Here is a 24532-nt window from a genome sequence, read left to right as displayed (position 1 = left end):
CTGGAAAAAAGTCATTACATACCAGCATGCTGAAGGAATGTCTTTTACCCAAGAATTTGACTAAATCTTCTTGTGAAAAAGTTATACACACTTATGTTTGTGCATTTAGTGGTAAACTGATTTGATGGCCGGCTAAATTAGTCATTTCTTTTCTAAATCCTGAGATTAACTAAGCTTTAAGAAAACTGCAAAAGTTTAATTAGAATCACAGCACCAATCCTGTCACAAAGACAAATAATTTTGAACCAGCTAGAGGGATACTTGGAATTCTAAACCTGAATATTTTCTTTAACACCAGATTCGCTTGTCACTTTAAAGCTGAAATTAGATAAGAGAAATCACTTTACAGTTTCTTTCCTTAGGATTCTCAGCATATATTGACAACTAGTGGAAATTATATAAGGCAGCCCATGGTCCAGCAGTTATGAGCATGGATTCTGGAACCATACCGACAGGTGGTCAAGCCCTAGCTTTGCTACTCACAGGTTGTGTGACCTTGAGAAAATCACTTAGTCTCTCCAAGGCTGAGTTCCTTACCTATAAAATGGTGATAATCACTGAACAACATTATAATGATGATGTGAAGATTAAATGTAAATGGGTAGAATACTTAATACAGCACCTAGCATATTGTAAGTATTCAGTAAATATTAGCTATTTATCATATTATTATGTATTATAGCATACACTATGTACTACTCTTTATTATTGCCAGTGTCATCCATTGTCTGTGATCCAGGTTACCTTCCATCACCCGCTTCCTCCTCAACCCTGCTCCCCTACTTTATGAGACACTCGAGCCAGTAGAAGACCCATATGGATACAAAAGATCTGAACAACAATATCAGCAACTTAGCCTAATATCTACCAATAATGAAGAAGTGCAGGATTCACATTCTTTTCAAATGCACGTAGAATATTCATCAAATAGACTATAGGCTGAGCCCTAAAATAAGTCTCAATAGACTTTGAAAGTTTGAAATACTACAGAATTTGTTCTTGGAATAAGAAAATTTAACTTAAAAAAAAATGGTATAAGACATCTAAAAAAAATCCCCCCAAATTGGAAATTAAACAATATACTTCTAAAAAACACATAGTTGAAAGATATCAAGGAAAATTACAGAATACTTCTAAATGAATGATAATGAAAACAGAACACATCAAAATTTGTTGGATGCAACAAAAGCAGTGCTTTAGGGAAATTTATCATCTTAAATGCCTTTATTACGGAAAACTATCACTGAGAAAAAAAATTAGAATAAAATCTAATTAAATTAAAAGATTTAACTGTTCATAATTTAGAAGACCTAATATTACTAAAATATCATTCTTCCCCTAATTGATCTATAAAGTCAATGCAATCCAGATAAAACCTGAGCAGTTTTTTTTTAATTGACAAGCTGATTTTAAAATATGAAAAAGCAAATTACCAAGAGTAGCCAAAACAATTTTCAAAAATAAGAACAATGTTGAATAAGTTATGTTGCCTGATTTTAATACTTACTATAAAGTAAGTAAATTACTACAATAATCAAGATAACGTAGCATTGCTGTAAATACAGAATAACAGATAACAGGACAGGATACAGAGTCCACCAATAAACCAACACATATACAGCCAATTGATTTTGACAAAGGCATGAAATATCAACCAGAAATAATCAGGGTTTCTTTTTTTTTTCCAAAAAATGGTTTTAGAACTATATATCCATTAAGGAAAAATAATTTACAGCAAATTCTAACTCATACTATACAAAAAATGAATTCAAAATGAATTATAGACCTAAATAGAAAAAACTAAAACTCAACGCTTCTAGAAGAAAACAGAAAAGAATGTCTTTTTGACCTGAGGATAAGCAAAGATTTCTTACCTAGGACACAAAAAGCATTAATCATAAAAGGAAAACATGGCTAATTAGATTTCATCGAAATTGAAACTCGGTCATCGGAAGACATGATAAAGAAAACAAAAGGGCTCCCAAGTCTCTCGGAGTTGAGTACCATCGCCCAGGCAGTGGCCACTCACCAGCACCTCCTGTGCGACTTGCCCTTTCTCCCAGTCCTCAGTCCTGCTCCCTGGATCACATTCCAAAATACCACGCACAGCCTTTCGCCTCAGGCTCTGCTTCCAATGGATCCCATGCTAAAACAATGTTCTAGTTCAAAATTACAGATGAAATCCAGTTGACTAGGAAGCAAGGAGAACTAAACACTCCCTGGATGCTCGATACATGCCAGGCTCTCCATGTTTGTCATTGCACTTGACGCTCACCAGAATCGCGAACTGGCTCAGTTGGGAAACCGGGATCAAAGTTATCAAAGTTACACAGCTTTGCCAGGGCTACAAATACAAGTTTCTCTAACTTTGGTTTATATTCTTTCTTATTATTCTCCCTGTTGCTTTAATGATACCTACATCTAACTGTGGTCTTAGATGTATTTTTGGAAATGAATTGCCGTGATAAGTAATATTAATAGTAGCTATTATGCATTGAGCGCCTAGTTGTGCCAAGAACTTACAATTAATCCTTGCTATAACTCTACGAACTATTACCATTTCTATCTTATTCAATTGAAAATGGAAGCTTGCTGAGGTTAATGTTCCCAAGGTCTCCCGAGAGCAAAATAACAGCTAAAATTAATGTTTACTATGTGCCCCTAACATCTATAATTTTATTTAACCCTCATGTACATTCATGAGATAGGTTCCTATGACCATCACATTACAGAGCCAGTTGTCTCCAAAGCCCATGGGTACCTCTTCCCCTCCCATGCTGGCTCTCTTACAAGAAAGGGGAAAGGGGAGTAATATATGACCAGGAAAAAAAATGACTAGGAAAAAAAATAATAATCACGTTCTCTATCAGCTGTGTTGACAAAAGACTTGGACAAAGTGCAACAGTCTCACCAATAGGTGCCTACTAAATATATGATCGATGGCTAGTTTAAGGAAGGGTCTCTTAACTCAGCACTATTGATATTTTGAGCTGGATAATTCTTGACATGGGAGATTGGCCTGTGTATCACTGGATATTGAACAGCATCCTGTCCTTTGACTACTAGATGCCTCTCTCAAGACATCCAAAAGTGTCTTTATATTGCACCAAAATTTTGTTCAATTGAGAACCACTGGTTTGTGGTATTTAAACCAAATACTCTTAATTCTGAAATTGAACAAAGCACATCATGGCAATGGTTCTCAAGAGAATTCCACTTTTTTTGGAATTCAGTTGTGGATACATGAACAGGGCCTTCATCCAGACTCAGATCTCCTCCTCCCCTACTCTTACTTTCCCTTCTACTCCTTTATCCCCAATTCCCAGGGATGCCACCCACTCAATAACAACAGACTAAAGCACTGGAAGAGACCTCATTCCTGGGCCATAAAGGACGCTCTAATTTCTCATTGGATATTTCTCCTTTGAGTCAAGTTTTTTGTCTAGCCCTGATTAACATACTGTCATCTCCAGACAAAGAACAAAAAACCTATGTAATTGGCTCTGCTTCTAAATGACAAGCATACCATGTAAATAACATTGTTTCTATATTTATAAATCCAAGACATGATTGAAAGCGTCACGCTCCCAGCGTAGGAACAATATTCCCATAATCAAACATCCAAAGCAAATTGTATGATTATTTGTATTATCCAGAATTTCAAGGCTGTATTTCAGAGCAGAGAAGCCAAGTAGAAATATGCCAACTTATCCAGCGTCGCCTTTTCCCCTTCATACACAAATAGAACTATTTCTTCATTGTTTTGTCCAAAATTTTGATATGAATTCCATTAAACATCCTAAGTTTAACGATCATAAATAAATGTTACTGGGTCAAAACTATAAGTAAAAAATACAACTAGCCTAAAAAATACCCTAGGAGGTTTTTAAATATTTTCCTAAACTATAAGTTCTTTTTTTGGTGCACATCATGAAACAGTATAGTGTGTGTGTGTGTGTGGGTGTGTGTGTGTGTGTGTGTGTGTAGATAAAAATCTGCAAATGTGTGTACTCTCTTAGAAATTAGGCCAAGTAAAATATAAAATGTCTTCCTATAAATTCGATCTATCTATAAATAACTTTTAAAGTTCTATGATACTATCAAGTCTTTAAAATAAATCTATCTAGGTGTAGTTAAACTAGTAAACTTGAAATCAAAATTAGTTTAATAATAAAATTTATCCATATAAGAAGTATTTTATATTTATATTTAGAGACATAATTTTCTACTTCTAGAGCCAGTCTTTCCTAAGCCATTCATTCTAAAATATGTGTTTGAAGTATTGAGAGCCACACCACAGACATCTGGGCTCTCTCCCTAATAGAACAGGTTTTATTAGATTTGCAACCCAGTGAAACCAGAGAGGGGGAAAAATGTGTTTTTCAATTTACAAAATCCTTATATAATTATGATGTAGTCTAACCATTCAGAAGTAGGGATAATTGCATAAGTTAAAGAACTGTGACTTAATAAAAGTTAAAAAGTAATTGGTACTAAAGTTAATTAAACTTTGGCTCTTCATTTTTTTGCTCCAATCCCATTATAAAATTGGTGCTAAAATAAAAATGATCTCTAACAGACATATAATTACAATATAGACTCCATTTATGGAAATAGCAGTGTGCATAGACCAATATATATCAAATAAATAAATAACTATACAATGAAAATTTAAATTCAGTTTTGTTCCAAATGAAAATCTGTTTCTTTCAGAGTTGCTGTGGGAAACAAGTAAGATTATACATGTAAAAGTACTTTCTAAATCTTGATATGCTATATAAAATGTGGCATTTGTTCAATTTTCACACAAGTTTCTCCAGATATTAGCTTAGTGAAATATTTCCTATGCTGGTCCCCTCCTGGCTTTGTCCTGCCTTCCTCATTATTCATGAGAATATCTCGAATCCAGGTAAGTACCTCCACATAAAGTTATGTTACATTAAGAACTTAAAAAAGAAATTATACAACTACAAATCAGTGAGCAAACTATAGGTAAACACTGATTCTTCAATTATAAACCCATCTGGCCCAACTGCATTGGTATTTCGTATTGTTCAAGGCTGCAGCTTTGGCATGCCCCAGCATATGCGCCTGGCTCTTCAGCCTTCCTTGGGTTCCTGTGCAGCTGCTCAGTCCTGAATGCAGCAGGAGGCCTCCTCGCCTGGGCCCCCAGAGCCCATCTCTGCTCTATTCTCAGAGCCAGTCTATCCTTTGGTTACTTGGCCTGTGATCATTCCACTTTCCACTTTCTGGGAAACTGCACACTGGTGGTGTCAGGTTCGGCCCAGCCAGCTCTACACCTGAGGCATGAACTTAATACATCCAGAGACTCTTCTGATGCCATCAGTGCCAGGGAGAGAGGAGCTAAACTTCTTGTTTTCTTTTTTGCCTGAAAGTGTGTTTCCCTTTTCTACCGATCCTCCAAAGTTCTCTCTGCCATTGTCTCACACACTCTTTTAACTCTTTCCATATTATTACTCAATATTATGATAGTTCTATAATTTTTTTTTTAGGTGAGGCAATCCTTGGTTGACCTCATAGATTTGCAAAAACCTTCTCAGCTTACAATTCCTTATTTTTTATGCCTATAGCACCTTGTCTTCCTAGGTGATCTCCCATCCAAGTACTAACAGGCCCGATCCTGCTTAGCTTCCAAGATCAGATGGGACTGGGCTCGTTCAGGGTGGCATGGCTATAGACACTTCAAATGTTAATAGCTGACTTTATTTGTAAGGATTTGAAATACCATGAAACATGAAACAAATATTAACTATTTGGCTGAGTCTGTTTACTTTCAGGTCAGTGTTGAATTTAAAGATTAGAGTCCAGTCTTACCTACAAGCAAAAGCACCTTCACTATGAAGAACAGCCAAGAGGACGAGAACAAAGCAGTTAGTATATAACATGAAAAATAATAATAATAATAATTTCAGCATTTACTCTGTAACACACATACACTAAGTGCTTTATGAGTATAACGCATTTGATCCTCACCTCAACTCAGTGAAGTAGATACAGACCTTAGGTAAGAAAGTGGGTGAGTGGAGGAGCCAAGGGTAGAAAGCGGGCAGGCGGTCTGGTTTGGAAGCCCTTGCCTTGAACCATGCATTGTGCTGCCGGCAACAGAGTCTCACGGGGAAACTGTGGAGGGCAGAAGCTCAAGGAGGAAGAAGTAGGGGTTCCAAAGAGTTCTTTGTCTTCTTAAGAAACAATGATTCTTGGAGCATGAGCTTATCAAACCCAGGGGAAGTAGTTAGGAAAAGAGGCAAGAAAGAAGGGCGTGGGCAAGCTCGTACCTCCTTCAGTTAAGCTTAAATTTCTACCACCCTTGCCAGAACAATGCTTTCCACGGAGAGCCCGCCTTCCCAATACCCTCAAGGAATCGCTCACTGCAAGCAAAATGAGCTGTAGGAAAAAAAAATCGGGAAAATATTAATGATTTCTTCCCCAAATAGGAGCAAATTAGAACGTATGAATAGAATAGTGTATTATGCATGTATGTGTTGAATGAAAGCCATGAGAAAAAACTTAGATTTAGGCAATTACCTTACCATACTTAATTTGGGGGGAGAAAAATACAGAAAAATGTTAAGCAAATCCAGACTTTTTTACTTTCCTCAAAATTAAAGAATTGTCAAATCTCATTACAGAAATCTCTAGTATACTGTTTCCTTCTGCATTATGTTGAGTGGTCAATGCTATTGAAAATTCCGGCAATACAGAATTTTCTAAATTTTATAGTTTTCTTTGTCTCCTGAAAATTCCCAGCTACCTCCATTCACATCAAATTATCCTCAACCAAACGCAACAGTAAACCATAGAGAAGGAAATATACTCTCCATTAAAACATAGACAGCTCAACCACAAAGGCCCCTACGAAGTAACCTCACATTGCAAACGAAGCTGAGTTCCCAAACGCTAAGGAGCCTTCATGCTGGATTGTCTCCAGATGATAAGTGTACACTTATATTTCCATGAGTACCATTTTGCTGATCTAGAGATGTATGGCCACGCTGGACAAAGTACTTTACTTACAAATGGTTAGTCCATATATGTGACATTTGATGATTAGGATAATTTATAATGAGGCCACACAGAACTCAGCATAGATGGTGATCCTCTTGCTAAACAGCAACACTGTTCTCAACTTTTTTAGAAAACTACCTAAGCACTTGGCATTGCGTCCCCTCTTCTCCATTAATGCACATTCTTTAATGTCTTCAAAATCTAACGAAAAACTCACTCTCTCCAAAAAAAATCTTCCCTGAATAGCCATAACTGTCTCTGCTCATTTCAACTGCATATGTTTAGTCTGGTCTATTCAAGTGTAATGCCGATCTGATGCTGGGCATGTACATGTCTCTCCGCCTGCATATGTTCTCACTGGAAGCTAACAAAAGGATGAGACTTCATTCTCTAAGTCACATACTGTGGCATTTATTGAATACTTACTTTGCACTTTATGCCATGTAGCATGCTAATGCTGTGTGGGGTAATTCATTTTCCTCACACCAGTGAGTGAGGTGCTGTAGCAGCTGCAAATCAAGAGCTTTGTGAACAGAAGAGACACTGAAAATGTCTCTCGAACCCGTCACTTATTTAATGTTCTCTCAGTCACCATTATAGTATCTAAGAGTGGGCTGTGCCTAGTGGGAAGACTGAAAATATTATTTTAACTTGATTCAACCAACATTTATTGAGAATCTAAATAAAAAGGATTATGATAGACACTGTAAGAGCAGTGGGTCTTAACCAGGGGTGACTTTTCCCCGTGGGGCATTTGGCAATGTCTAAAGACATTTTTGGTTGTCACACTGGGGAAAAGGTGCTAGTGGCATCTAGTGGGTACAGGCCAGTGATACTACTAAGCATGTTACAATGTACAGGATGGCCCGCACACAGCAAGGAATGCTTTGGCCCAAATGTCAACAGGGACTGAGGTTGAGAAACCCTCCTCTAGAGGATAACTTCAAAGATTAACTTTACATCTAGAACGTTCAGTTCTAGGAGGGCAAGAGCTCTATCTGTCTGATTTATGGCGGACTCCCCAGGCCACGTCCAGTACCTAACACAGAATAGGAATTCAGCAAATACCTCTTATATTATGCATATGGCAGTGAAATTAAAAAGGTAAATATACTCGTGACTTAAAGAAAACATGGGAAAAAGAATGTTCCATGAGAAGAATACAAATAAAGGTCAAAGTCCAAGAAATGATATCTAACTGAATAGAAATGAAAAGCCCGTGCAGAAGGCAGCATGTGAGCTGGAAGGACATCTAGGGTTTCAGCAGAGGTAGGGAGGCCAATAATCGCGAGAAGCGAGGGGAGCAACCTGAGGGAAACGCCGACGTCTGCTTGAAGAGGACTCCAGTTGGGGTGGTGTACAGGGTATAAATGATGAGCGGCAATCTGGGAAAGACAGATTAGATTAGGGCTTGTAGTTACTACATACTATGAAGACCCAGGTAAGGAATTTATACTGAATTTGATACATAGTGAGGAGCTGGCTCCAGCTAAACTATATGATTAGTCAGAAAGCGGAATCAGAAGGAATTAGAGTGGGAAGGAATAAGAGGCAGGCAGATTAGTTGGAAGTCTTTTACAATCGTGCAATTGAGATGTAATGAGGTAGCACTAGGAGTTGGGTTTACAAAATATTTGGAATATAAATCCGCATTTCTTGCCAAGTAACTATATGGAATCAATATATGGCGTGAATGAGCCAAAAAAATGATTACCTACTTTCAATTCTACATAGGAAGAGGAAACTCAGTTTGAAAGGTTTAAGGATGGAAAGATTAATAATTTGTTGGGGGGGGGGGGTTGGGGATAACAAGGTGCAAATGAGAGAATTAAACAGTTGTTGCATGTTTGGGAGTATAGAATTCTGGATCACAGAATTAAAATGGAGGCTAAAGAGGGAGATTTGCAAAAAACTAGATGTTAATGTTGGCACCTTGGACATAAAACACCGAAAGAGAAGCGAGAGGCCCAAGGTCAGAATGTGGGAGAGTTCCTCCATTCTGCTGATGACAGGAAGATAGGAAACCAAGAAAATTGAAAGGTACCAGAAAGAGAATCAAAACAGTGCTGTGTTAGCTAGGATAAGAGGTGAAGGTGTAAAGACAAGAGAAGGTGGTCGGGCCTGTGAAATGCTACAGAGAAACTGCGAAAGATGAGGTGTGAAGACAAGTCACTGACCTTGACAATTAAGAGAGAGTTGATGGCTCTGAGTGGGCAGTTTATGTAAGTTAGTCAGGATACAAGACAAATTATAGAAGCAAAAGAGTTGATGAAAAAGTGGTACAGCTTGTTATGATGGAAATATTTTCTAATTGAATTGTAGTTTACATACAATGTTGTATTAGTTCCAGGTGTACAACATAATAATTCAATATTTTTATACATTATGAAATGATCACCACAATGAGTTTAGTTATCATTTGTCATCATACAGTTACTATAATATCGACTGCATTTCTTGTGCTGTACATTACATCCCCTGACTTACTTAGTTTATAATTGGAAGTTGGTACCTCATCAACCCCTTCCCCTGTTTGCCGGCCTCCCTCACCCCCTCTCGTCTGGCAACCCCCAGTTTTTTCTCTGTATCTGCGAGTCTGTTTTCGTTTTGTTTTCTTTGTTCGCATGTTTTGCTTTTAGATTCCACATAGGTAAATGAAGTCACGTGGATCTGTCTTTCTCTCCCTGACTTGTCTCACTTAGCTCAAACCCCTCAGGCCCACAGGACTGAAACATTAAGATAACTTTGTAAGGCCCACACCCTTGGCCTCCCCGCTCTTCAGAGTCGTTGCTCGCTTGCACCTGACGGCAGCTTTGCGGTGTGAACAATCTCGTGTACAGGTTTCGTGTGATTTCAAACCCACTTGTTTATGACTTAAGTGAAGTTGTTTTATCCACTTGTTTATGACAAAGACAAAAAAAGGACGAAGGAAGTTGTGTCAGTCTGTCACAGCCCCACGTCGCGTTGACGTGAGAATAGAGACAGTCGTGCCAGGACGAACCGTTCTGCATCTGTTGTTGTCGGTGAGCAGTCAGCAGCCCAGCTGCTGAGAAGCCCCGCCGGAGGCGTACGGATAAGAGCATGTGGCGAAGCAACCACGGGGACGTTTAGACTATAAGTAAGAGGGCTTGTGAGGACTGTTTGAGAGTTGGACTCTTCACTAACCCAAAAACTGTCTGAAGACCTGGGGCTTTGGCCCCTGTCTTGACAAGGCACTCCTGGTAGGCAGTAGCGATGAACCACGCAGTGGCTCGTAAAGGAGACTGGTTAACCCACCAACACTGGCATTTCCATGCTCTAGCAAAGTGCTCGAGCGACAGGGGACATTTACTTTCGTGCAGACAGCTGGAAATCAGCTCTTTGGTTAGTCACCGACTCTCCCGAATACCTCCTTGTACAAAAAGGTACACCTCGTGTCAAATGTGGACTCTCTCCTCCCTTTTCGCCTTCCCTTGCCTGGAACAACAGTGTGATTAATCTGTCACTTATTTGGGGTATGTTATTTCTTTGTTTTGCTCACTAAGAAGTATTACCCTGCATGCTATTGGCTTGTGAAATGGTTATAATTCCCACGGTGAACCTGTGCTAAATAAATTGCTGACAAAGACAAGTCAGTCTCTGAGTATAACTTTTGCTGCCACCCCCAAACAAAACAAAAACAAACGACAATAATCAGAAAAGATAATTCCCTTGGGTAAATATAGGTTACCTAAAGAACCAACATCTAAATTATAAATAGCTTACCTTCCAATTATTATTTAAGTTATATGGCACTTGAAAATGCTTTCTGACAGGAAAAAGAAAAGTCTTAAGAAGCGAATACATTTCTAGACCTAGATAATCCTCCAGACTTATTTAAGCCAAATGTACTAAAATAGAAGCTTATTTTAACTATATCTAGAGCATTATTTAGAACATTATTCTTTAAACAAAGATATAATGAGTTTTTATTCTGTCTCTGGGGTAATTAGTGCTGTAATATCAATTTTGGAGGTTAAGAATAGGTACTTTGGGGATATCGATATCTTTTACATTAGAGAAACCAGCCCTCTACTTTGATATAAGAGAAAATATTTCCCTCTATTTACCTAAGAGGGTAAATTCATAGCCCAGCCCCTTCTGAGCATACTAAATGGGGCCGCAAAAGACCCTTGTTATGAAACCCAAAATTCCCCCCTTCCCATGTTGATGTAAGAACATCCAAACCTGTAGGGAATCTTTTAAAGAGTTTATTTGAGCCCAAACTGATGAGACTGCTGGGAAGCAAGATATCAAATGCTCTGGAGAATGACAGTTTTGCCGTTTCTTGTATTCATTTGGAATTAAGGAGAGAACATGAGAAAGATCACAGGAAGGTGGGAGAAACCAAGGGGGTTGGATTACAGGACAGATAACAAGATTACGTGCTCTCTGGAGGGTGGTTGCGGTTCAGAAGAGTCTGAAAAGGAGGATTACTCTGGAATTTCAAAGATGTATTCACCTGGGGTGCACAAGAACTACGGACAGGGCTGGCTGAAGGCAAAGATAAAACTTTCAGTACATAAGTTATATGCCCGGGGCATGACCACCCAGCATCACCTGCCCAGTTATGGATTTATGATCAGATCACCCTGTGAGGCTACTTTTGGTTAGATTTATTACACCGTCCCTTTTTTGTCCACGCCTAACATTGTGCTTCCCTATTTTACATATCCAGTCATAAATCAGGGACATAAGTTGATGAATACATATGATACACACATGCACCCTCGTGGGGGTATTAATACATATTTATTAAGTGCTGACAGGTAAAGGTGACCTTGTCCAGAAGGCAAGCTGACCAGAAAAGCTTAATGGCTATTGGCTTTGGCCCAGTGCTTAAGACAATGGCTCCTGGTCAAATATAAGATCTGGACCACAACCCCCCAATGATGCCCTGAGAAGAAGTCTTGCATTCCAGGCCCTGAAGGCAAATATTGGCACTGCTTCTTTACAGCATAGAGCTACAAGGGACCTGAGTTGCCTCCCTCTCATCTGGCAGGAAAATAGCTGGTCTTACCCCAAACACAAAAAGAGCCGTAAGGACAGGAATGGAGTCAAGGTTCTGCCACAATGATATGCTTTTGTATTCAGGGAAGTAGGTGATGCTTATCTACCATGCTGTTTATAAGGCCCACAGCCCAAGGGTCAGGACTTTCTCCCAGAGTCTAACATTTGCGCTTGTTAGATCCCTTTGCAATGCCCTGTATGCAATGAGCAATGGGGAACCTGTTAATGCTCCTGGCTTCATGAGTTGTCCCATAAATATTGTTCTGGCAAGCCTGGTGCATGTGCTGCTTGGACATTTGCCCTCGGTGCACAAGTACCAACAATAAATCAGGCACTGGAGACACAGAAGTAAATAAAACAGAAAGCCCCTGCCCTTAAGCTCACATTCTCCTGAGAAAAGAGAAAGCTAACAAATAAGAAAATAATGTACCGAGTGGTTCTAAGTGATGTGAGGAATTACAAAATAGTGGAAGGAGATAGAATGACCATAGCGAGGAAGGGGTATACAGGATGGACAGCAAAAGTGACATGTGAACAATGACCGAAGGAGGCAAGAGATTAAGCCATGCATACGCACAGAGAAAAAGTACCCTTGGCAAAGAGAGTTCAGTTCAAAGACCCTAAGGCGGGATAGTATTTTGTGTGTTTAAGGAAGAACAAAGGGGCTCTTCCTATTCCAGAGGATCACAGCAGAGAGCAATGGAAGGAACTGTGGTCCTTTAGAGCATCACAGAGGAAAGCCATTGGTATAAGCTGACTCAGATTTCAGGAAGAGCCCTTGGGTTTCCTGTGGAAAAGAGAAAACAAGGTAGGGAGAAGTATGTGATGAGATGCAGAAGCAGGGAGGTGGTTAGGGGTTGACTGGAATAATCTTGGCAAGAGATTTGGTAGCTTGGAGTACGTGGGAAGTGTAAAACAAAAGTTAACTTCTGCAGCTCAAAGTTTCCCCTTATCAATGGTAACAGAGAAGAGGTTAGATTTGGGAAATATATCTGAGATAAAGCTAACGGGATTTGCTAATGAATTTGATGCAGGGTATGAAAGAGAGTTTAGGATGACGCAATCTCTTTTTGACTTATTAAACAACAAAATTCAACTAAGTAAATTTGAAGACCTAATTGGGTTTATTAAGTGATTCATGAATCAGGCAGCATCCCACCTAGCGACTAGAAGGTCGCTCCAAGGAGTTCCACAAACTGGAAGGTTGTTACAGGCAGAAGAAAGGCGGAGCAAGAAGGTATCATCAAAAGAAAAGATTATTTTAGGCCAAGACTTTTGGAGGAAAAGAATCTGCAGGAGTTTTATCATGTAGATTACCTTATTAGTACTAATCATGAAATTTCAAACTGACTGTTTAAAAGGTCACATTCCTGGGGTAGGTTGAAAACTGCAATTAAGGCTTGGTTTGCTCTCATGGGAGCAAATAACTATTTCTTTTTTAATAGGCCCAAGGAACTGAAAGCCATTTACTAGCATGGGGAGCTATAGGATGATCAAGTTTGTGGGAGCAAATTGAGTTCAAGTTGGGACACGATAAGCTCAAACTGCCTCTTAGACCAAGAGGAGATGCCAAATAGAAAATTGCATATATATCTCCTGGTACCCAGAAATCATCTGGGATGAGACAGAAACTTGGGGAGTCACCAGCAGAGAGATAACATTTAAGGTCACTCAGGAAAACTACGCACAAAATGTGATCTAGGACCTCTGCGAGGTGCATATGGTAAATAAACACCATATTCACAATAATACTAAGATAACATTTGCTATTTTCATTCTCTTACAGGTACACGGTAGGGTTTTCTAGGGACTACATGAGATGTGTTATGGAAACAGATTAAATGTAGAGGCAGATGTGAAAATCTAGCTGTATTCTATTAACCCGGATATTAAAGAGATTAGCAAAATGTAAAATATGCTAATCTTCTCAATAAATTTTTATGTTTTGGAAAATATAGTTATTCTTCATAAAAATGTTATTTATGTTAATACATAATAGGTGTGCTGTTGTTATTTTTAAACCAGTTAATATTTTTAAATTTCTCATTTTCAATTTCTAATACAGAAATTGTCAACAGAAATAACGCACATAAGCAACAGCTTTTTGGGATCCTCGATAATTCTTAAGAGTGTGAAGAAGAATTCTAAGACCAAATTGCTTAAGAACTACTGACCTGGAGAGTAAGCATAGAGGGGAAAGAAAGGAAGCCTAAGAAATGAGTCGAGATGCACGAGGAGAACCCAGAAAGGAGAGTGGGAGGCCATCAGCGCGTGAGGAGAAAAATCTAGAGAGGGTGTCCGAGAGGGCAAGTGAGAAAAGTTTTTAAGACGGGAGCCATCAGCTGCATCACATGCTACAGAGATACTAATGAGAACTGACCCTTAGACTCGAAAAGACAGAAGTTGACAATGACCCTGAGAAGAGCGTTTTGCCAGAGTGGTAAAGAGACAAGTCTGACGAGAGGGAATTCAGGAGATGATGGGAAGACAGGAAATGGACAGGGAAGTACGATACACACCTGATGAGTTCAGTTTAAGAAGAAAGCGAATGTATAGAGCTGTAACCGGAATGGATGTAACATCAAGAGAGGGTGTTGTTGTTTTTCCAAATAAGAGTCTTTCAGGTATAGTGTATTAATGGACATTTTGAGTCATAATCAGACAAACAGATCTGAAGATGATCGCCATTGAAAAAACGGATTGCTATGTCATACACCTGAAATTAGTATAAAATAATATTGAATGTCAACTGCAAATGAAAAACAATTAATTAAATAATTTAAAATAATTGACTGATTTAATTTTTTTAAAAAAGACGGTTTGTTACATAGTCACAGATCGCGAGAGAGTGTGCACATCACGACGCTGGGACTCCGCCGGAAAGCAGCAGAGGCAGAGGGAAGAAAGGGGACCTTCACTCTTCTTCCTGCGGAGAGAATGGGGGAGGGAGGCCGAGCAGGCTTGGGCTTAGTTTGAATGATGTCAGTGGGGTCTGGAGCCTGGGGCTGCCCACTGTTGTCTAGTGCCTGATGCTGTGATGCTTAGGGCAGGTGGATACTGGCCCGAAGTGTGAGAGCCCAATAAAGAAGATTGGTAATGGGTGTAGATTCTGGGTGGATTGGTTTGTATTTGATTTATTGCCTCCTGGAAGGGAGAGGTGAGTGTAAACGAGGAAGGCGGGAGGCCAACCAAGGTGACTCAGGCATAGCATCAGGCTGTCCAGAACAGGGCATATCTGTACTATGCATGTGGGGCAGATATTAAAACATCAAGTTTACAGACGCTGGAAACATGGTTAATACAGAGAACTATAATAGCGTGTTTATATGATCATGGGAATTATCCAGGAGTTGGGAGGAAATTAACAATTTCAGAGAGAAGAGGCACACTGTAGAAGCCATGTCTTCGAGTAGGCAAGAGGGGGTGGGATCTACTGCACAAAAAACAAAGTATGGATAGTTCTTTCGTTATTGTAAACTAGAAGGAAGAAGATGTGGGTATAAAAGTAAGTCAGTTGGTAGATTTGGGAGTGGGAGTATACAGAAGCTCTCTTCCAATCGTTTCTATTTTCTCAGTGATGGAAGGTCATCAGTGGAGAGTGAAGAAAGGAGAGATGATGTTGGAGATATGCTGGAAAGACGACAGTATGAAGTAATCATGCAGGAGGGCAAGAAAATGAGTTGACTAGAGCAGCAAGATCACAGGGCAGCAGCACTAAAGGCGGAGCGTGGGGGGCGGAATCTCTCTTCAAAACTAGCAGGAGTGACTACTGTGTACTATTTATAACCTACTGTTCACTAAGATCTTTTACTGTAGCTCCTTAAGCTTGATCCCTGGAGCTCTGCATTTCTACTCTTCTGTATACTCAATTTTATAATAATCGTTGAGAATACCAAGCACTCCACATGAGTTATTTTCTATAATCAATTCAGTGGAAACCACTGTTTATCTGGGATGTAATGAAGCACTTGTCATTTTCCTACCTGTCCAGTGTCTCTAGAACAAACTTTCTATGTTTAAGGATTTTCCCCCAAAGTGAGCTTGGCCTTCCCAAGGTAGAAGGCAGCAAATGCATTTTCCTGGCAGCTAAGGAACCAACACATCAAGTTCCACCATCAGACACACCCACAGGAGCCTTCAGGTCGGAATAAGCAATCTGACGAAGACAGACTGCGGCAGAATTTATTTCTGACTGGAGTGGCAAAGGAGGCATCTGGCTTTTGTGGAAAATAATGGTAGGATTTCTAGGATGGAGGATATGAGCACAGGTGGTAAAATGTCGACTCGCGTGTGCACTATCACGTGTTTCTGCGGCCGAGACTGGCTGCGTGACCGACAACCCAGCTCGGCAATCCCAGAAACCCCAGAGCTAGCTGGCAACGTTCAACGCCCTGTTTTTTAATACTGTCCGCAACCCATTAGTAGGGTATACGATTCATTTAGAGCATCAGGACCCGCAATTTTTTTTAAAAATGAAATAGAATAGGAAGAATGTTCAAATCTCATAGAGTAAGAATAAATCTCATAAAGTAAGAAAATTCAAATTTTGTTTCATTAGTGTGTATATATGTATGTATGTGTATGTATGCATGTATAAACATACACACACACATGTGAATATGTGAAAGCTACAATGTAAAATGTATTTCTTGCTGAGAGTACCAGTCAAAAATTCTTTTAACAAATTATTTTTCTGCTTTTAACTAGCTATAGTAAGGATTCTGTTGTTGGCAACTCAGAATTCACAGATACTGTGTAACATGAACAAAACAAGGATACAGTCTCATTCTTTTCCATCATTCTCTAAGTCCTGTTGAGTCATCATCTAGTGCCTTTCATGTAAGGTCTGCCTCATACCAGAATGAACATTAGCTCATTCCTCATATACATGTCACAGTCTATTTAAAGAACAACCAGAAAGAAGTTTTGCAAGAAACTAAAATTTTGTAGTTTATGTAGGCATTTATGTCTGTGATATTACTTATACTTGCCTTCAAATTTTCTCAAAGGAACATGTTATGTGAAGTTAAATTTGAGGCCATGATCCCCACTTATTTACACCTTTTTATCTAACGAGAATTTCTATCCCGCCCAAAGGTCCTCCTCTTGAATCCCAATAAGTGGAGTTCAGATGGTCTAGCCAGGCACGTTTCCTTTCTCAAAACAATCCTACCCAGCTCAACTTGACTTTGATTAAGAAATATGTTTCTGATTTTCATCCACAGCACACAGAAACACAGTCCTGTTACTTGAACATACTTCCATGCGCTACCTATCAAACATTTTGCACGCTTCGGATTGCCCAAGAGTACATAGCTCGAAATGTCCCCATGTACTTTAGAATTCACCCCTGCGTTAAGCCAGAGGATCAGAGCTGTGTCCCTAGAATGCATAGGTTTATTTCCTCACTGAATTACGTTATAAATGGGTGGGATGCCTTCCACTTGAAGAATGCATTGGCTTTGGCGCTATTTTATTACCTCTTGTTTGTTTTTTCCCTCCTGCCACTGTTTTCTATTACTTTGCTGTATTTCCTAGATTCTTGCAAACTACATTAAAGTCTTCTTTGGAATGAGACAAGGTATAAACAAACAAACAAGCTCCCTTTCTTTCTCTTTCCATAGCCCCCACACACAGAAGGCCCGATGTAACGTATGCCTCAATTACTGAAAAAAACCTTCTGGCTGGTTTCCCTGCCTCTATTTTCTCTCCTCACAAATGTTGGATTCCTCTTCTTCAATATTGTTTTCATCACTTCACCCAGCTGCTCAAAATCCACAGTTGCTTGGTAATATCTCTGTTGTAGATACAGTCTTCAGGCTTACATTCAGAACCCTCCATCAATTGCCCACACACTTCTAATTTTATCTCTCATGCCTACTAACAAGGTGCTTCTGCTCCAGATAATTCAAAATGACTTCCATTCTTGACTTACCACTTGCAATTGTGCAAAGCCCAACTACAGCAACTACTATCTATGTTGCCTTTGTAAAACCACTTAAACAGAAGCTGTCTGAGCTTTAGTTTCTTCAACTGCAGAATGGGAATAATATTTGGTATGGTTTTCACGAGAAGAGATAGAATATGAAGGTGCCTGGATTAAATAAGTAAGAAAGTAAATAAATAAATAAATAAATAAATAAATAACTTGCCTATCTTCTACAGTGCTTGGCAAATAATTGACACTCGATAAAAAGTGTTTCTGAACATACTGTTTTTTGCTTCTGCTCATACTATTTGCAGAACCCTGAAATGCTCGGTTCTCTCCTCAGACATTGGTTTTCAAAGAATGCACAGTGGATATACCGGCCTTGAAGTCAGACGAAGGGAGGGCTGAAGGCTGGTACACTCTGGTTACTGCCGCATAACTTTGGGATGGTGAATCAGCATCCCCCTGTGTGGTCCTCCCCTGGCTCCATTAAAGAAGCGGACTCAGGAGCACAGGGAAGTACGTCCAAGGCACTACCGACAGCCTTGGAACACAGTCAGTACCATATCTTTGACCACTGTTTTCTTCACACTAAGAATTGGTAAAGGTCTTGTTTAATTTTGTTTTGTTTGAGATATGGTGGCTGAGTTTTTCCTTTAATCGTGGCACCCAGCAAAAGCAACTGTTGAGGTAGAACAACTAATAATTGAACTCTAAGAGTAATATTTCATTTTCTAGCTACTAGTAAGCCAAGAATAAGCGTGGTAGTAACTATGTCACCTCCTCAAGGGGTCCCAGACTAAGAAATAAGAATAGTAATAAAACAGGACTCCTAATTAAATAAGAACTTCAATTAATTGTAATACCTCACTCCCAAATAATTCCTGTTAGATTCCTTTAACCGCATGTAAGTATCCCATATTACTTTTTTATATACAAAATATAAAGCTTGACACTGTATTTACTTTTGACTAAATACAGGCTTTGTCACCTCTAAAACTAGATGATGCAAATCACAAAGGCACTTTCATTCGATGACAGAACATCCTTGCAAATAATTTTTATAATTCATCAGACCCATGGCAATCTCTCATGCCAACAGATTTTGCCTTGGCACCTTTCTATGGTTCCTAGTACCTCAAAATATTAGATTCCTGCTTGTAGCTGGTATTGCCAAATCCTACAGCAGCCCCCCATCACCTACCTTACCCTACCTTATCCTAAATCCCTAACCAACTTTAAACCTAATATGAAATGAATAGCAATTCAATATTCTCTAGGTTCATCCCTTAATTCCCCTCCAGTCTCTTTTGATCTGTTATACACTGTGCCCACAAAAAGTTATGTTGAAGTCCTAACTCCCAGCATCTCATAATAAGAACTTACTTGGAAATAGCCACTGCAGATGTAATTAGTTAAATTAAGATGAGGTCACAGTAGAGTCCAGTATGGCTGTGTCCTTTAAAGAAGAGGAGAGAGACACAAAAGGAGGACAGGCATGTGAAGACAGAGAGACCAGGGAGAAGGCCACGTGAAGACAGAGGCGGGGACCGGAGTGATGTTGCCATAGGCCAGTGAGCACCGGAGGCTCCCAGGAGCTGGGGGAAGCAAGGAAAGATCCTCCCGTGACCTCGGTAACACCTTTGGATTTCTAGCCTCCAGGACCTTGAGACGATAAATTTCTGTTGTTTTAAGCCACTCAGTCTTTTGATACTTTGTTATGGCTGCCCCGGGAAATAAAGGCACTGCAGGTCTGTGCTCATTTCCCAGACTCACTTAGAAAATGAGCTCCTCTCTCCTGAGTAGTGCCAGGCGAAAGGCGCGCCAGTCTTTCCTGCACCACTTTGCATTGTCTTAAGTTCCTTCTTCCTGAAATTCAAAAGTGTTCATGGCTACAGATGTACTTTAAAGCCTTTGCCTTTCATTTCCCAGCAGCAAAGAAGAAACGGAGAAGTGCAATGACATTTAAAGACCAGGGCCGCCCGTCCCCCACCAAGTCAACAGTTTAAAGCCCACACAGTGTGCACATTAAGCTCTGATAAATACTATTCCCCACTGTTTCTAGACATCACATATTTTGAGCAGCTCAGGGTAATACTCTCAACGCTGTCAGAAGAACTAACTCAGACTCCAGAGAGCTGACCTCCCCTCATCCGGCAGTGTGGAATTCAGGAAGGGATGGCAGCACTGTCAACGGCGCCATCTGCAAAACCAGAGCTGGCTGTTCCAAAGCCCGCCGACGACCCCTGTGAGCTCAGGTGGGGCGGAAGTCCCATGCGTGGACACGCTGTCTAGCTGACTCCTCTCGTTTTCCATTGTTTATGCTTTTAATTATATCCCAATTAAATGAAAAACTCCGAGTATAGGACACAGATTTGACTTTTAAAAACCAGATGTCTGATGCCGTGGGTCCTCCTTAGAAATTAACATAGGCAAACAGTGATATCTCCATGCTCACAAAGGAAGCCATCCCCTCCCTCTTTTGTGTTCCTTTCCCCCCCACCCCCCGACTTCGGGTAAATGAAGGCCACACTTGGTCGGCTCGGCACATTTGCTCAAGACAGAACCGGTGCCAACTCAGCCAGTTCCTTTATGGGAAATGACATTCGGCAGCCGGGCCTGGATCTCCCGTAAGCTCCACATATTGTTGAGCCAGCTCGCAGGACGTGCTAGGATCAGTCGGATGATGCCCGCAGCTGCTGACAGCCGCCGTGCAGTGCTCTGACCTCCTGTGCACCGTTTCCCTTTGATTTTCCCTTAACCTTCCCTCCTCCCACTCCCTCTACTGCCACCGGCCACAGGAACAAGAAGCATATGGAGGAACCCCAAGTCCTTGTCCGGATAAAAATAATAAAAATAAGCTTTCAGGGAACAAACTAATAGAAAAGGAAATGAGGGAGGGAGGAATTTTCCCCTTTTAAAATGAGAGCATCCTGCTTCCTGAAAGTGAGGGCTTCAGGTCTGATCAGCACCAGGAACTGGACAGGCTCCACCGGCCCGAATCTTTGATTTCAAAGCAGCTTTGTCTCTTGCTTCTCTAACCAGGTAAGAGGCACTTAAGAAAGTTTGGTCATAGCCTGGAAAATCAATGCAGTAGGTGGTACACAGACTTCAGAGGAAGCAAGGGAGCAGGAACGCAGTTTACATTTTTTTCGTTGTGAGAAGTGTGGCTAGCGACATAGGTGGGGAGAGGGATGTGGGTGGGGTTAACTTATACATAGTTATTTTATACTGTGCCATCTTGCAGCAGATTTTCTGAGGACTTCGTGTGGGTTTGCCAGAGAAGTAAAAATTGGGTCAGAATAGTTTCACACTCTACTACAAAGCTCTGTGCATTATTTTTTTTATAGCCTCAATTTAGGCAAATCATATTCATGTATCTTTGCTAATTTTCAAAACAATGACACGAGAAGACTTTGGCTAAAAAGAAATAACATATTTTAATCTATTCTTGCTTTTTCCCTAATTTATCAGTTCGACACTATAACAAGGGTCTCAAAAATTGATCTGTAAATATCATTCCTATTTTGCCAGGAATATGATGACAGTGTTTTGTGTTGAAAAAGTTTATTAAGCCTGAGTATATTTTTCTTTAAAAAAAGAAAAAGAACGTGTTTAAATGGACGCAGAATTTTCCATATTCATTTAGACGGCATGATAATCGAATTTATGATTGAAAGGAAATTGAGAGTGTCATAAAATATACTGAAGGACAGAATCAAGATGCAAAATTATTTCAATGTAGTAAAATTATGAGAAAATCTAACATGATTTCATAGCATGATTGGGACATTTGTTTAAAAGGTAAGGTCTGGCACTGAGGGCTCAAAACAATAGTCACGTAGGGAAGGGTGAGGTGGCTGTAGCTAAACAGCAACATTTATGGAAACGACCGATAAATTGTGTTGGGCACAAACTCAATGCAAAGTGGCTTGCCAAAAAAGCTAACGCAACAGAGATGGCCTTCTAATGCCAAAACAGACGAGACTCCTGCTCTCCTCAACACAGCCCAGGTCTCACCTGGAGTCTAGGACTTTCTTTGCTTCTAGGTAGTGCTCATTACAATCCAGACTTGCTGTTCTGAAAATCCAGAGAGTCACAAACCCTTTAATAATCTGATAAAAGTTATGGACTATCTGTCCAGAAAAAAATACATATACATTCAATTTGCATCCAATTTCCAGGTGTTCACAGATTCCTTAAAGAGTCTACGAGCAACGGACCTAGGCTCCATTTAGCCATGAATCACAGATTAGAAACTCCCGTTCGAAACTATATCCAGAGTAACCAAAATGAGAAGTGTTCTGGAACTGAGGTCCATCTTGCCTCTCATGCCAAAATGTCTGCTTTGCTCATTCCTGCTTAAACTCAAGACTGAGCTGGGAATAACAGAGTATACACATTTTCTATTATCACAAAACTATGGAGTGAGGTCAATTCAGTCATTTCAGTTTGGCAAATATCAGTCAAATATCTGAAATACTTCTTGACATGAATAGACGGTCAACTTATTTTTTTCTGTTTTGGCTTCCTATACATAATAGTCATAATAATACTCGCTAAGATTTGTTAAGCCCATACCACATGCCAGATACTAGTCTCAGCCCTTACATGAACATTCTCAGTATAGATACACGACAGTTCTATGAGGTGAATATTATCGTTTTCCTCAGTTCTGAACAGCAAACTTGAGGCAGAGAGAAGTCAGGTAACTTATCTGACCTCACCCCTGTGTGAAGCGGTGCCCATACCTGTCTGCTCCTAACCTCACCACTACACTGCGTCACCTCCTGGCATGATAAACCAAGCAAGCTTCCTCCTTCAGACAGACTGTCGACCACCCTCTGCAGGAGCGGTGGCTATCGGGTCCTAGTCACCTCCGAAGACAAAGCAGAGAGCTCTGTTGAGTCGCTATCCTTTTAAGTTTTCAGTCTTAATTTTCGTTTCACGTTTTCCTTAAGGTTTGTGAAAGAAGGACCTCCACTTTCTGCCCGCTTGTGTCTACCTGCCACACAACCCGTCCTTTTCTATCAGTCTTGAGTTATGAACCAATGACATTTAGGTTTATTTTTTATACGTATTACTCTTCAGAGTTATCAAATACTTTTTCTGTTCAGTATCGTGGCCCTGACCTGACGCAAACACCTTTCAAAACAGACAGGTATGAACAAATCCGGGAGCACCTGCAAGCTCCAGCTCAGATATTGAGTCAGTAAAACTCACCCTGTTGAACACCAGTTTTCAAAGAAACCCTAGGTTGTATAATCTCTTTGTCTCAGGGATTTAGTGATAGAAGCCGCGGAGTAGACGGGAGACACACTGTGTCTGGCCCCTGCCTGCCATCTCCCTCCGACTATTTTCTGATGAGCAAGCTCACGCTCCGCAGTCTTTCCCCCTCTCCTCCTGCCACCTTAGCCTTTTAGATCCCTCTTCTTCCTCTTCTCTGGATTTTCGGGACAGAGAACGCTGGATATCCATAAGAGTTTCATTTTGTGCTCATTGACCCAAAAACAGCAGCTAAATTATCACCAGCATCATTATAAGTTAACAGAATATAAAATATTCAGGGAAGCCAGTACTGTCTCTTTTGAAATGAGTCTTATGCCATGGAAGTCTGATTTGTTTTAAAGACTATGAGAAACCCCAACGTAGACAGGAGCAGTAAGAAAGGGAGGAGACTCTCTGCCCCCCCCCACCCCCCGATTCCACAAGGAGTGCATTTCTCACGCACTTACCCACAGTTCAGGTTCTTGAATTAATGTGCCTCACAAACCATCTCACTGAACATCAAGCTGGGAAATGAACACTGGCAGAGTCTTGACAAATTCTCTTAAACTGGCCCTTGGCAGGAGCAAAGCATCTCAAAACACGTTTGCATCTCAGAATAGTACTTCTAAAGGTAGTCCGTGATATGTGTAAAAAAAAATCCTAATAAACATATCTGACAAATCATGATGATAGCCTCCATATTTCTTTGTTTAATTCTCAGCTTTCTTCTAAGACCTTCTTGAAGTTTGGTTGTAATGGATCATTACGTCCATAATGTGCTCAATGTTGGAGTGAATTTTGAACAGTTTTTAGGCTGCATACTGTTTTCTTCCAGATAATTTACTGGATTAAAATTAGCAGTGTGAAAAGCTGTAGAGAAATCTAAATGCCTGCCAAATCAAAGAAATAATCACATTTTTATGAATATTTAATATCATAGTCATGGCAAATAAGGCAAGTAATTAGTACTTACCATAAATTTGCAAAGTATTATTTTATGTAAATGTTACATTCTACTAGTTTGATATGAATTATTCATTGTATAACCAGACACTGACACAAACCAGTAAACATTTAAATCTATGTGCTATTAGTTTACTTACCTTCAATGATTTTGTGCAGAATATATACATGTTTTTTTCATGAATTCATGTCTTCGCTCCTGCCCTAAAAAGGGACAAAAGACAATAAGAATGTTATTTAAAGCCATCTAACGGCGAAGAAACTTAAGCTGTAAGTGTGGACGATGTGGTTCCCTCACGTGTACAGATGAAGAGCCCC

At 39.9% G+C, this 24532-nt stretch overlaps 1 pseudogene; it reads right to left on the bottom strand.

Moving 5' to 3' along the window:
- Nucleotides 1–5582: 5582 nt before the first annotated feature.
- LOC118612143 lies at nucleotides 5583–5700 on the bottom strand (annotated as a pseudogene).
- Between the last annotated feature and the right edge of the window lie 18832 nt (nucleotides 5701–24532).

Source organism: Rousettus aegyptiacus, unplaced genomic scaffold (genome assembly GCF_014176215.1).
Source record: "Rousettus aegyptiacus isolate mRouAeg1 unplaced genomic scaffold, mRouAeg1.p scaffold_m13_p_15, whole genome shotgun sequence".
Classification (NCBI taxonomy): Eukaryota; Metazoa; Chordata; class Mammalia; order Chiroptera; family Pteropodidae; genus Rousettus; species Rousettus aegyptiacus.
Note: the sequence above shows the minus strand (reverse complement) of the source record. Positions and strands in the feature narration are given on the sequence as shown.